The sequence below is a fragment of the Scylla paramamosain genome, chromosome 32 (assembly GCF_035594125.1).
Source record: "Scylla paramamosain isolate STU-SP2022 chromosome 32, ASM3559412v1, whole genome shotgun sequence".
Classification (NCBI taxonomy): Eukaryota; Metazoa; Arthropoda; class Malacostraca; order Decapoda; family Portunidae; genus Scylla; species Scylla paramamosain.
This window is the reverse complement of record NC_087182.1, coordinates 2,096,255-2,101,254: the sequence shown is the minus strand read 5'-3', so window position 1 is coordinate 2,101,254 and position 5,000 is coordinate 2,096,255. Positions and strand designations below refer to the sequence as shown.

The following is a 5,000-nucleotide window of genomic DNA, read 5'->3' as shown; positions in this document are numbered from 1 at the left end:
GGTTAGGTTAGGTTAAGTTAGGTTAGGTTAGGTTAAGTTAGGTTAGGTTAGGCTAAGTTAGGTTAGGTTAGGTTAACTTAGGTTAGGTTAGGTTAGGTTAGGTTAGGTTAGGTTAGATTAGGTCAGGTTAGGTTAGGTTAGGTTAGGTTAGGTAAGGTTAAGGTTAGGTTAGGTTAGGTTAGGTTAGGTTAGGTTAGGTCAGGTTAGGTCAGGTTAGGTTAGGTTAGGTTAGGTTAGGTTAGGTTAAGTTAGGTTAGGTTAGGTTAGGTTAGGTCAGGTCAGGTTAGGTTAGGTTAGGTTAAGTTAGGTTAGGTTAGGCTAAGTTAGGTTAGGTTAGGTTAACTTAGGTTAGGTTAGGTTAGGTTAGGTTAGGTTAGATTAGGTCAGGTTAGGTTAGGTTAGGTTAGGTTAGGTTAGGTAAGGTTAAGGTTGGGTTGGGTCAGGTTAGGTTAGGTTAAGGTTGGGTTGGGTCAGGTTAGGTTAGGTTAGGTTAGGTTAGGTTAGGTTAGGTTAGGTTAGGTCAGGTTAGGTCAGGTTAGGTTAGGTTAGGTTAGGTTAGGTTAGGTCAGGTTAGGTTAGATTAGGTCAGGTTAGGTTAGGTTAAGGTTGGGTTAGGTCAGGTTAGGTTAGATTAGGTCAGGTTAGGTTAGGTTAGGTTAGGTTAGGTTAGGTTAGGTTAGGTTAGGTTATGTTAGGTTAGGTTAAGTTAGGTTAGGTTAGGTTAACTTAGGTTAGGTCAGATTATTCTTGCACTTCCAGTCTTTAACCTCCTCCTCTTCCTCCTCCTCCTCCTCCACGTCCACCTCCTCCTCCTCCTCCTCTTCCTTCTACAGTACTAGTGAAAATAAAACTACAAATAGCAAACAATCTTAAAACCTTCTGTATTTATTCCTACATTCCTTTGTCCCTCCTCCTCCTCCTCCTCCTCCTCCTCCTCCTCCTCCTCCTCCTCCTCCTCCTCCTCCTCCTCCTCGCGGTCATTCACATTTGCACCAATAAAAAATGCATTGGCCAACCTGCGCATCCCTGTGACAACCTTCCCTTCAGAACATCGCGCTGCCCCGTTGATCGATTTTTGAAGAGACCATTAAGAGTGGGATTCTGTGCTTGTGTAAGGGAAGGTACGGGAGTCAGGGAAGGGGGTGAGGGTGGCTGTAGGGAGGGCGGAAGGAGGTGGAGGGAAGGAGGGAAAGGCAGGGGTTAAAAGCAGTAGGATATGTGTTTTTTCTTTGTCTTTGGAGGAGGAGGAGGAGGAGGAGGAGGAGGAGGAGGAGGAGGAGGAGGAGGAGGAGGAGGAGGAGGAGGAAGAGGAGGAGGAGGACAGTAATACCAACAATAAAAATAGTAATAACAACAAGAAAACATTAAAAGCACAACAACAACAACAACAACAACAACAACAACAACAACAACAACAACAATAACTGTCTCTTCTTGTTCTTGATCTTGTTCTTCTTTCGATCTTACCACACAAAACAGTTAAGTAGCTTCCCTCACGACACACACACACACACACACACACACACACACACACACACACACACACACACACACACACTCATTCATACACTCAGCATTCACAACACGTCTCCCCCCTCCCCACACCTTCCCTCAGCCTCACAGATCACACAGAGGTCATTTGCAAGTATAACAGAGGGAACTGTGACCTCTATAGCGGCAGAGACCCCAAGTTAGGTAAGGCTCAGGTGTGGGTGTGGCCTTCATTGATTACCAGGTGAGGGGAAAGGTGCAAGGGAAAAAAAAAAGGGGGGAGAAGGGGGGAGTGAGGGGAGACTGAGAATATGGTTAAGGAAAATACTGGTTGAAGATATTGGTTGAGGGAGGAAATAAATGATGGAGAGGAAAAAAATAAAAACAGAAGAGAATAAAAGTAAGAATGAAAGAGAAAAGTATGAGGAAAAAAAAGGGGGTTAGGGAAATGAGGGGAAACTGATGTATATGAGTGGGGAAAATTCTATCATGACAAAAGGAGGTAAAATAAAGGTGGAAGGGGAAATTTAAGACTGGAAGGGTAAATATAAATGGCTAAAGAGTGGAAGAAGTAAAAATAAAAGATAAAGGAGTAAGACGGAAAAAAATACGATAAAGATTAATTAACAGAAAAAAATAGGATTAGAAATAAAAAAAAAATCACAGTAACAAGAAAAAAATGTAAAACAAAAAAAATATAACGAATTAAAAAACAAAAGTAAGAAAAATATATCAAACTATTAAAAGTAAAAAGAACATAAGAACATAAGAACATAAGAAATAAGGGAAGCTGCAAGAAGCGACCAGGCTTACACGTGGCAGTCCCTGTATGAAACACTCCTACCTATTTCCATCTGTTATCCCCATCCATAAACTTGTCTAATCTTCAGAGAATAAGCAGGAATAAGAGAAAAAAATATTCGTATAGAAAACAAAAGGAAAATAGAAAAGGAAGAAATAAAAAAAGAGAAAAAAGTAAAAAAAATAACGAATAAAGGAGAGAAACAAGCAACAACATAAAAAAATAATAATAAATACGACAAAAGAGAGAAAAATAAAAGAGAAACAAGAAAAAAATAAAGAAAACAAAACCTAACAAATAAAAAGAAAAAACAAACAACAAAAACAATAAAAAAAAACAAAGAATAGTGAAAGTGAAAAGTGAAGAAATGTGAGAGGAAAAACTGAGAGGAAAAGAGAAAGAAAATGAGAAAGGAGGAAAAAACAAAAGCCAATAAAGGGAAAAATGAGATGAGGGGAGACGAGAGAAGGGAAAGAGGAGAGGAAAACTGGAAAAGCGGAAAACTCACGATAAATGGACAGGGGAAACGTAGAGGAAGAGGGGAGAAGAGAGGAAAGGAGAGAGAGAGAGAGAGAGAGAGAGAGAGAGAGAGAGAGAGAGAGAGAGAGAGAGAGAGAGAGAGAGAGAGAGAGAGAGAGAGAGAGAGAGAGAGAGAGAGAGAGAGAGAGAATCAGCACCTATACGCCATTCTTACATAAACAACAACAAAAAAGAAAAGAAACAAGTCACCCACATTTTTTCCTTTTTCTTTCCTTTTTTTTCCTTCCCTTTTTGTCTTATAGGCTTAAAACACACACACACACACACACACACACACACACACACACACACACACACACAAGTAGGCATTCAGACACGAAGGTCAAGGATACACACACACACACACACACACACACACACACACACACACACACACACACACACACACACACACACACACACACACACACACACACACCTCTGGCTTCTGTCTTGTAGAAAGATCCCCCCTTCTCTCTCTCTCTCTCTCTCTCTCTCTCTCTCTCTCTCTCTCTCTCTCTCTCTCTCTCTCTCTCTCTCTCTCTCTCTCTCTCTCTCTCTGTCCTTTAGTAATAGAATCAATACAGCGCCGTGTCTTAAGGGGCGTGCTATGCTGAGGCATCAAAAGGGGGGCGGGGAGAGAGAGAGAGAGAGAGAGAGAGAGAGAGAGAGAGAGAGAGAGAGAGAGAGAGAGAGAGAGAGAGAGAGAGAGAGAGAGAGAGAGAGAGAGAGAGAGAGAGAGAGAGAGAGAGAGATAAAGGCAGGGAGGGGAGATACAGGAAGGCAGAGATAAGGTAGAAAAAGATCATGTTAGAGAGAGAGAGAGAGAGAGAGAGAGAGAGAGAGAGAGAAATTTGGCGTTTTATCCAGTGGTTTACATTTAAAAAGGGTAATCATTATAATATTCATTTAAATCCGTGGTTTAAATCCACTGTAAAACTCTCTTGTGGACTTACAGTTTCAATTTACTTTCTATTTTATTCATTAACGAGCAAGTTTTATATTTTCATCATTTTTTATCTATTTATTTTCACTCATCATTAATTTCTCCTATTCACTTTTTTTTTTTTTGCCAACCACTTTCACCACTCGTCTGTTTATTTACTCTTCGATATTCAATTTATATCAATCATTTCAACTTCGTCTACTAATGTACAGGTCGTGTCTATTCACTTCACTATTCAATTTTCATCAATCACTTCAACTTTATTTATGCACAGGTGGCGTCCACTTATTTATTTCGCTATTCAATTTATATCAATCATTTCAACTGTCTATTTATGTACAGTACGGATGGACAAGCGTTACACCTATTGCTTATCTTCATTAACAACAAATATAACAATGTAGCTAAAATTATGAAAAACCAAACCAAAAAAAAAAAAAAAAAACAAATAAGTGGGAGGAGGATGTGTGAGGGAGAGACTTTGGGTGAGTGGGTGGAAAATGAAACTGGGGGAAAAAAAGGAGAGATGGGACGAAGGAAAGGTGAGATTAGATGGGATACAGTTAAGGTGGAATAGGGGTTATTATCAGAGGGAGGGAGGGAGGGAGGAAGGGAGGAAAAGGAGAGAGGGAGAGAGGGAGGGAAGGAAGGAAGGAAGGAAGGAAGGAAGGAAGGGAAGGAGAGAAGGAAGGATAAAAGGAGAAGGTAAAGAAAGAAAAATTTTTGAAGGAGAGAAGAATAGAAGGGTGAAGAAAGGGTTAAAGGAATGGAAAAAAGGAAAAAATAAAAAGATGAAGAGGAAGGAAGGAAAAAGGAAAAAGTAAAGAGAGGACAAAGGGAATGAAAAGTGGAAAAAAAATATTGAAAAGAACGTGTGTGTGTGTGTGTGTGTGTGTGTGTGTGTGTGTGTGTGTGTGTGTGTGTGTGTGTGTGTGTGTGTGTGTGTGTGTGTGTGTGTGTGTGTGTGTGTGTGTGTGTGTGTGCATTACCTGTATGAAATCTAATTAGCAGGTATTGATTTGAGGCCTTCATTCCTTCAACGCTTCCCCCGCCCCCCCCCTCTCTCTCTCTCTCTCTCTCTCTCTCTCTCTCTCTCTCTCTCTCTCTCTCTCTCTCTAATCAACTAAAAGACACACACACACACACACACACACACACACACACACACACACACACACACACACACACACACACACACACACACACACACACACACACACACTCAGAATAATTAGTAAAAGT

At 40.5% G+C, this 5,000-nt stretch overlaps 2 protein-coding genes across 3 annotated transcripts in view; both read right to left on the bottom strand.

Moving 5' to 3' along the window:
• Positions 1-5,000, bottom strand: part of LOC135089025 (uncharacterized) — a 33,981-nt gene that overhangs the window by 9,935 nt on the left and 19,046 nt on the right. The gene's annotated exons all lie outside the window — the stretch shown is intronic.
• The window catches only part of LOC135089017 (trafficking kinesin-binding protein milt-like), a 188,756-nt gene that overhangs the window by 165,514 nt on the left and 18,242 nt on the right, over positions 1-5,000 (bottom strand). The window lies entirely within an intron of this gene.